The sequence below is a fragment of the Gorilla gorilla genome, chromosome 1 (genome assembly GCF_029281585.2).
Source record: "Gorilla gorilla gorilla isolate KB3781 chromosome 1, NHGRI_mGorGor1-v2.1_pri, whole genome shotgun sequence".
In the NCBI taxonomy this organism is placed as follows: domain Eukaryota; kingdom Metazoa; phylum Chordata; class Mammalia; order Primates; family Hominidae; genus Gorilla; species Gorilla gorilla.
Window position 1 is genome coordinate 180,983,307 of NC_073224.2, and position 9,912 is coordinate 180,993,218.

The 9,912-nt window shown below is 40.5% G+C and overlaps 1 pseudogene; it reads right to left on the reverse strand.

Moving 5' to 3' along the window:
- Window positions 1-3,605: 3,605 nt before the first annotated feature.
- LOC101146444 (prohibitin 1-like) lies at window positions 3,606-4,424 on the reverse strand (annotated as a pseudogene).
- Between the last annotated feature and the right edge of the window lie 5,488 nt (window positions 4,425-9,912).

Genomic DNA, 9,912 nt, shown 5'->3' on the forward strand with positions numbered 1-9,912 from the left:
TCCAAAGTTCAATAACTTGCATTCTGGTCATAGAACTAATATATGTGACCCAGCTGAAAACACATGTTTTTGAGACTTAAAAGCTCTTTTGTCTATGACAGTTGTTCTCAAATATTTTTTTTAATTTAACTGAGCAGAAAAATATAAAAATAATTTCGAGGCATCAATAGAGTGTTGCCAACTTTTTATTTGGCAAAATGAGAACATTGGAAATCAATTAATTTATGATCTAATGCCACTATCCCTGCATAAAAAGAAATTTTAACCACATACCCTTTGGAAAAACACACACACACACATGCATGATAAAAGAAAGTTTATTCAACTGAATAAACAGCTTTATAAGAACCCCACTCCATTGCCAGTATTTTCCTCATTTCCCTGCCCTGGTAGTGAGGATCATGTCTCAAACTATGGCCAGTCCTTGGCTTCTAGGTGTGGAGTAAACCAGCCTCCTAGGCCCTCAGGTGCTGTGTAGGTGTCGTGGGAAATGCAAAGCCAAACGTGAGGCTGCCTTCAAAAACTACAGAAGACAAATTTAGTCATGGACACGACAGAGAGTTAAGTGTTCTCGCTGCTTAGCCAGCCTGCTTTGCAAACAAGGAGGTCGGAATGTTCACCAAACCTCACCATTTCCTCCACTTTTATAACTTCTCTTGAATTTTCCTCTCTTTCACCCCTGAATCAGGTTCCATTTTCCAGAGGGAAGTAAAAACTTCTATATACAAAAGCCACCACAAACAAAGAGAAAACATGAGGCATGAATGGGAAAGTAGTTGCTAAATACATAAAATACACAAAGGTTTGCATTAAGAATATATAAGATTTCAGTACGGAGGCTGGGTGCGGTGGCTCACATCTGTAATATCAGCACTGTAGTAGGCCGAGGGGGTGGATCACCTGAGGTCAGACATTCGAGACCAGCCTGACCAATATGGCGAAAGCCCTCCTCTACTAAAAATACAAAAATTAGCAGGACATGGTGGCACAGGCCTGTAATCCCAGCTACTTGGGAGACTGAGGTAGGAGAATCACTTGAACCTGGGAGGCAGAGGTTGCAGTGAGCCAAGATCCTGCCATTGCACTCCAGCCTGGGCAACGGGTCAAGAATCCGTCTCAAAAAAAATAAATAAATAAATAATTTATTAAGGAAATCAATAAGCAAAAAGAGCCCACTATCGCCCTGCCTTCAGCCTTGCCTGAGTCTACACTGTTGTCCACACAGCAAGCAGAGTAATTGCTCGTGTGGTTGACCAGTTCAGGATTTGGGTCTAGGCTGCCTGGTTTTCATCCCAACTCTTATTTTCTAGCTTTCTGACTTGGAGCAAGTTATTTAACCTCTCTGGGTTTCAATTTATCTCTAACTGAGGATAGGTGTGCAAGCTTCATAGGGTTGTTGTGTAAAATAAGTAAGCTACTACTTCTAGAAGTTAGAGCATTACCTGGCATGTGGTAACTGTTTAAGAATTACTAGCATCACCTGTGGGAAGCCCTCGAAGACCTATTCTTTCCTCCTCCCCTACGCTTTGTGCTTCCGTAAGATCCTGAGGACGCTTTTATCAGAGTGTTCATATATTTTAAACATATAGTGCTTACATATTTAAAAAACTTGCTGGGCACAGTGGCTCATGCCTGCAATCCTAGCATTTTGGGGGGCTGAGGCGGGCAGATCACCTGAGGTCAGGAGTTCGAGACCAGCCTGGCCAACATGGCGACACCTTGTCTCTACTAAAAATACAAAAATTGGCCAGGCGTGGTGGTGCATGCCTGTAATCCCAGCTACTATGGAGTCTGAGGCAGGAGAATCATTGAACCCAGGAGTCAGAGGGTTGCAATGAGCCGAGATTGCACCACTGCACTCCAGCCTGGGTGACAGAGCCAAACTCCTTCTCAAAAATAAATAAATAAAATAAAATAAAATAAAATAAAATTAAAAACTATCAAATATTCACTATGCAGGAAAATACAGACAATGTAATGAATGGTCATGTCTCTTTCATTCTGCTCTTCAAATCTTATCATTTTGTCATATTTGATTCAGATTTTTTAAGAAGAGTTCAAACATTACAGTAAAGCTGCGGCTCCTTGTGTGTCAATCTCCAATCCTATTCCCTTCTGTCACTCCCCAGATGTGGCCACTATTCTGATTTTAATGTTTGCTATTCCCTTGCGAACATTTATACTTTATCCATAAGCAATTGTAATAATTTTGCACATAGCAAAACTTTATATAAATGATATCATACTATAAATATCCAGCAATTTTCTTTCTTGGTCAACATTTTATCTTTGGGATTTATTCATGTAGAATTATGTACTCTATTTTTGTAGTTGCCATTTACCATGTTAAGGAAGATCCTTACTATTCCTAGTTTGCTGAGTCTGCCATAGATAGATATTGCTTTTTCTGCATCTATTATCATGTAGTTTTTCTTTAGTCTGTTAATAGGGTGGATTACAGTCTTTGATTTTTTTCAATGATGAATCACCTTGCATTCTTCATATTAATCCCACTTGGTTGTGAGCTATTATCCTTTTATATGCTACTGGATTTGATTTGCTAATATTTTGTTTAATTTTCTTTTATATTATTGTGCTGTGTCTGGTTTGGGTATCAGGATAATGCTGGCCACATAAAAGGAGTTGAGAATGTTCCTTTTCCCTATTTTTTGAAAGCTTATATACAATTAACTTTTTTTTAATGTTTGGTGCAATTCACCAGTAAAACCACTTGGACCCAAACTTTCCTTCATTGGAAGGTCTTTAACTATAATCTCAATTTCTTTAGTAAATATAGGACTATGTAGGTCATATATTTCTTCACTAGTGAGTTTTGGTAGTTTGTGTATTTTACGAAAATGGACCATTTTATCTAAGCTGTCAAATTTATGAGTTATTTATAGTATATCAATTATCCTTTAAAATCTGTGAGTTCTGTGGTGATAGCCTCTTTTTTGTTCCAGATATTGGTAAATTATATCTTTTCTCTTTTTATCTTATGCTTTCTTCATTCCTAAAGTCCAAGTATTTTTGTTGTTTTATCATTTCCTCTCCACCTGAAGAACTTCCTTTAGCATTTATTTTAGAGCAGGTCTACTAGTAACACATTTTGCTGATTTTCCTTTATCTGAGAATATCTTAATTTTGTCTTCGCTCCTGAAGGATATTTTCACTAGATATAGAATTCTGGGTTTGCAGCTCTTTTCTCATAGGCCTTTAAAAATGTTGTTTCACTGTTTTCTGGTCTCCACGGTTTCTGATGAGAAATATGCAATCATTGTTCCCCAATGTTTTCTGGTTTCTTTCAAGATGTTTTTCATTGTATTCAGTTTCATCATGTGTCTTGGTGTATTTTACTTTGAATTTATCTTGTTTGGGGTTTCTTGAGCTTTTTAAAACTGTAAATCTATGACTTTCATCAAATCTGAGAATTTTTTTTTTTTTTTTTTTTGAGATCTGAAGTGATTTTACCTTTAATTCCGTCACTTTAAGCCAATCATGAAATTTCACAGTGATTTCTGGGGTGGGGGCAGAAGGAAGTCGATGTTAAATATCATCAGGGCTGTGGTCCAGTCAGCCCGTGGAGGTGCAGGCAAGGTGGGCCCTCACTGGGGCAGCTAGAGGAGCACGGACTGCCCCGCCGGCAGGTAGGTGATGTTCTGAGAGCGTGAGAGCTGGTACGCGATGTCCTCCGCAGCTTACAGCTTGCGCAGCTCGATCAGGCCGTCCCCTGCAGTGGCCAGTGAGTTGGCAATCAGCTCAGCTGCCTTGGAGTCACCCTCAGCAGAGATGATGGCTGCCTTTTTATGCTGCTTAGCCTTTTCCATCACAAATCTGGCCCTTTCTGCTTCCTGCTGAGCCACCTGTTTGGCTCCCACTGCTTCTGTGAACTCCTTCCTGAAGGTCAGATATGTCAAGGACATGTCGTCCAGGATGAGCCTAAAGGTGGCTGCTCACTCCGTAAGGTTGTCGCTTGCCTGCCTGGAGACCAGCTCTCTCTGGGTGATTAGTTCTCCAGCATCAAAGCAAACCACCACTGACTTGAGTATCTCAGTTGTGATGGATGGCAGCACACGCTCATCATAGTCCTCTCCGATGCTGGTGAAGATGCGAGGAAGCTGGCTAGCGATGGGCTGGAAGGGGATGTGCAATGCGATGTTGACATTCTGTAAATCTTTGCTACCAGTGATGACTGACACATTACGTGGTCAAGAATGGCAGTCAAAGATAACTGGTTTCTGTACCCATAGGATGAGAAAGTGAGTCCCTTCCCCTACCACAATTTCCTGTACTCCACGGAATCGGTCAAGGATGACAGCTCTGTGCCCAGCGTCCACATTATATAAGGCAGAGTTCACCACGCCTCCTGCAACAGCTTAGACCAGGCCAAACTTGCCTATGGACTCAAACACTTTGGCAGCCATGTTTTCTTCTGCTGGACCTCTCACACCTGTTTCCACTTTGACCTCCACATGAATTCCCCCGAATCTGAGAAGTTTTAGCCATGATTTCTTCAAATATTTTTCTAATACTAATCTCTTTCTTCTCTTTTCTATCATTCTGTCATTTCACTCTGATGACATGAATGTTACATCTTGTGGTATCAGTCCACTTGTCCCTGAGACTGCTTATTGCTTTTCAGTTACTTTTCTGTATTTTTCAGATTAGATAGCTTCTATTGATCTATCTCAGTGGTCAGAAAACCATAGACAGATATATATAGATACATCTGTATGTGTGTATATATGTACATATATCTTTATGTGTGTGTGTGTATATATATATATATACACACATAAAGAAAAAAATATATATATACATCCTATTGGTTTTCTCTTGAGAATGCTGACTAATTACACCCCTGTATCAGTTGTGCTTTTAGTTTTTATTTCCCTTCCCAACCCACCTGTTATTGTTTACTTGTCAGAATCCTCAGATAGTTTCTTATGTATTCTCTCCAGGCTTTTTAGTTGTCAGTAGTAAGAGAGACAGATTAGAGTGTGCTCACTAGCTAAAACCAGAATGTCCCAGCTCAGTTATTTTTAACTGTTATAAGTCTTACATGAGATGAATATACTACAATGCATTTCTCCATTGATATGCTCTTGGGTTTTGTCTGCATATTCTCTGTGAATATATGCAGAGCTTATCCACAGTATATACTTAAATGTGAAATTGCTGAGATACAGAGTATACCTATCATCAAATTTGCTGAATAATGCCCAAATGTTCTCCAAAGTGATGATGTAACAATTTAGACTTAACACCAGCAATGTCTGAGTCTTTTCACTGTTTCCTGTGCTCATCAACTGTTGGTATTATTAGATTTTTCAGTATGTGACAATATGTATGAAGTGATACCTCAGTGTTTTGTTTTTCTGATTACTAGTGATATTGGGCTTCTTTTCCAAAGTTTACTGCCCATTTATATTTCTTCTTCTGGATTTATTTGTTTATATCAGTTCTTTTCTGGTAGACTTTTAAAAATCTTTTTCTTATTGATATTCTTAGTTAATACTTGTATATAGTCTATTATCTTTCATATACATAGCAAATACTTTTCCCCATCTGTCTCTTGCCTTTCTCACTTTGTTTATCGTAACTTTGGTCTGTAGAAGTTTTTATGTTTTAATGCCAGAAGAGGGAATCATTGTAAATACTTTCTTCTTTCTTACCCTCTACATTAAGTTAGTTTCCAAACCCTATTGATCTAGATTTCCAAACCCTGTCTCTGCCATCTAGGCCACATTAACTGCTTCTGCCCCAGTTCAGGCCCTACTGCCTCTCTCCTGGACAATTACAATAGTTTCTTAATAGCTCCCCGATATCCGCTCTCACCTAGACACACAGTCTTTATGGGGCCCTTTAAAACATGCAAATCCAGGTATTCTTCCGGGTTAAGACCTTTTGTGTTTTCCTTCACATAGAGGACCAAGTGTAAGCTACTTCACATGGCAAACAACAACAAAACACTCCACCAGGCTCTGCCCATTGCTGGTTCCTCCAGCCCCACGGACTCCTGCGCACACCTATGCTCCAGAAACACTGTGCTGCTTCTTTCTTCTTCAGAACACCAGGCATTTTCACACACTGACTTCCTAACTGACACCTTTATATTTAAAATAACCGGTGACAACTCACTGTCTCCCTTGCCTCAAAGAAATATTTCCAAGGCTTCAGGGTGGGGTGGGAGGCTCTGGCACAGAATGAATAGCTGCTATGTACCAGACACTTCCACCTATGTGATAGTAATATTTAATTCTCACAGCAACACTCTGAGTATAGACCACTGACCTCATTTTATTGAGAAGGTGGCTGATGTCCAGAGATGTTAAGCAACTTACTAAAGACACAAAGCTTGAAAGCAGCAGAACCAGAGACTGAACCCAAGTGTTTGGTGCTCTAGTGACTGATGGAGAGCCTTTCTGGCTCATAAGGACTGGATTTGAATCCTGGCTCTGCCTCTCCCTAGCTTTATGACTATGTAAAAGTCACCTCACCTCTCTGAGCCTCAGTTTGCTCATTTGCAAAACTGGAAAATTGTACTTCATGCTCTGTAAGCTTCTTTTCCTCCTGGAGACATAGAATTCTCTGTAATACCCACATGGTCCTACACATTCCTTCGGTACAGTGCTTCATGCTGAGAAGTCGACTTTCTGATGATCCCAAGTCAGCAGAAACCTGATGATCTTCTCCCACCCCCTTTAAAGTTTTTATACCAGTTTCTGAACTAGCACAACAACTCCTGCCAAAAGTCTGCATGTCTAGGCTCATGCCTCGCTTATTGCATCTTTTCCTGGAGCCAAAAATCCACTAGAAAAAGGGAGACAATAAATCCAAAAGCAACATTCTCACGAAATTACATTAAATTGTGCTCACTCTCTGAGTGACCATGTGTAACCCTCTGCTCCACTTTGAGCCTTGATGTCCTCACATGTACAAAAATGAGGGTTGGTTTACAGTAGACTGAAGTCCAACCTTCTATGATACTGAGACATTAAAAACCATCTGTGGCAAGAATTTGCTAACAAAAGAGTGAATTATGAAATAAATCCCCAGTCTCCTAGGGAAAACTGAACCTCAGCATGTTCAGGCTGTCTCTTTTGGAATTCTCAGTTACTGTCTCAATTTCAAGGTGAGAGTGCAGGAAAAATTTCCCAAAGAGCAATGATTTAAAACTGAAGAAAGGAGGGAAGGAGAGGAGTAAAACGAAGTTCTGTCTTACCCAGGATGGACATTTAAGATGGTGCCTTTTTTTTTTTTTTTTTTTTTGAGACAGAGTCTCACTCTGTCACCCAGGCTGGAGTGCAGTGGTGCCATCTTGGCTCACTGCAAGCTCCGCCTCCCGGGTTCACGCCATTCTCCTGCCTCAGCCTCCCGTGTAGCTGGGACTACAGGCGCCTGCCACCACGCCCGGCTAATTTTTTTTTTTTTTTTTTTTTTTTGTATTTTTAGTAGAGACGGGGTTTCACCATGTTAGCCAGGATGGTCTCCATCTCCTGACCTCGTGATCCGCCCTCCTTGCCCTCCCAAAGTGCTGGGATTACAGGCGTGAGCCACCGCGCCCAGCCAAGATGGTGCATCTTAAGTTTGCAGAGACTTGGAATCAGGTGATCTTAGGTTTAACTCCCCGTGCCATTACTCACCAGCTGTGTAACATTAGGCATGTCACTTAACCTCTCTGGGCCAGTTTCATTATCTGTTAAGATGTAAGCTAATCATTTTTATCACAATTACCTGTGAGGCTTACAGAAGCTGGCATGTGAAAGTAGCTGTTTATTACAATGTAGGTGTTCAAAACTGCTCATCTATTTTCTTGTGTATTTTCTATTTAAAGAAAATTAGGAACTGCCAAGAGAACACAAAGAAACTCAAGGCCAGATGTTTTCAGATGACACATCTATGAAAAAGTGCTCTGGCAGCATCCTGAATCACAGAATCCTAAAACTAAAAGTGACTCTAGCAATGATCAATTACAGAATGATTACAGCAGCTTTACTATGCTGTATCCCCTGCCATTTGCCACTGCTTGAATACCGACACGGATGTCGGAGGTCACTGCTTTCCAGAGTTCATGAAGAGAGGTGGCTTGGGTGCAAAGCATTGGTACTTCAAATGTCAGACCCAATGACCCTTCCAATAATGAAGTCTCCCTATGTCCTCATTTATAATCTAACCATTACTAAACTATTTGCAGTTTCTAACACACTCTTGTGTCATTCTACCAAGCTTTTGTCCTTGCTGTTCTCTCTCCTTGGATACTCTCTCCCTGCTTTGCCCTCTTCTTCATCCTTTAAGATGCAGCTTAAACATAACCACCTCTGAGAAGTCCTCAATGAACTTCCTGCTCCAAGTTGGGTTAGGAGCTTCTCTGTACCCCCTATGTCCTTTTATAGAGCATCCAATTAAAGTAAGTGATATTATCTCTTCACATATTGGTCTCTCTCACTAGACTGGGGTTGTTCAAAAGCAGATACCTTTACTTCCACATGTCTATATCCCCAGCTTCTTGCACAGCGTCTAACTCAGTAATGTAACTATAAACTCTCTGAGGGGCTGAGCCACCCAAAGGAGCAGGGAGGTCTGCGTAGAGGAGGCAGTGGCTGTGTTGCATGGGGAGGATCTGCCCAGCAAGTGAACTCAGATCTGGTCTCCTGAATGGGATAAAATAGAGAAGAAAGGCTTTTATTTCAAAAATTCTCTGGGAATGCTTTTTGTTTTATGTCTGTCTGCCTCCACCTGAATGCAAGGAAAAGTCAGTGGAAAGTATCAAAACAGACTTTTCTATTCTTCCCCCTTAAACTATACCCAGCAAATGGGTGGAAAGCTTGAACATGTGTCTCAATCACACTATGCTCCAAGAACAAAATAGTAACTGTTCTTCAGGTTTATTTGAACAGGACAATGGGGTGTAATGCCATTATTCAATAATGTGGGAGTAGGAGGGATAGACATTCTACCAATCCAAATACTTGACATTGTGCTAGGTGCTTTCCACACATTAGTGCACAATACATCTGTGAGGATAAGGATTGTTGTCTGTTTCACACATGTAGAAACTAAAAGTCTAGAGGTTAAATAACTTTAAGCTAGTCCTACATGTAGGAGGAGACCGATCCAGCTATGATTCCGAAATGTATGCTTTTCTGTAACAGCCCAATAACCAATATGTTAGTGATTGTAAATTACCTACCAAATACTTGTTTTCCCCTTTGTGTTGCAATACGGAACTCCTATTCTTTACTGGGCAAATTGTCATCTAGAATAAAGCTACATTTCCTAGCTCTCCTTACAGGTGGGGAAGTCACAGGACAAAGTTCCGCTCAAGGGTGGTGTAGTCAGAACGGGCTAGTGGGGCTTCAGGGAAGGCTCCTCGAAAGGAATAGTAAAGTGTCCTTTTGCTTTCTCCTGATTTCTCCTGCTGCTAAGCTAAAACCAGATGTGTTTCATGGATCTCTGAAGCCATGTTGGACCTTGAGGTGACTTTGAGGATGGAAGCCATGTGATAGAATGGGGGTGTCCCTGATAACCATAGAGCCTTCAACCAACGCTGGGACTTCGGACTTCTTTTATACAATAGAGGAAATCCTCATGTGCTTAAACCTCTGTTTCTGAGGCTGATAAAATGCTTATGAAGTCTAGGCTGAATCACAAACTTACTGTGGAGCTTTAGGCAAATTATTTAATCATTTTAGACCTTGATTTTTTTTAATCTGGAAAATAAGTAAATTGAATTACGCAGCATTTTCAAAGGTTCTTTCTAAGGCTAAAGCAACAATTATAATAACTGGGCAACCAGCACTGCTGGGTCTAAAAAGACCACAGAATATCAAAGTCCTTTTCTCAGGATTTCCAAAGTAGTTAGGAAGACAAGCAGAACATTCATTCATTCATTATTCATTCATTCATCCA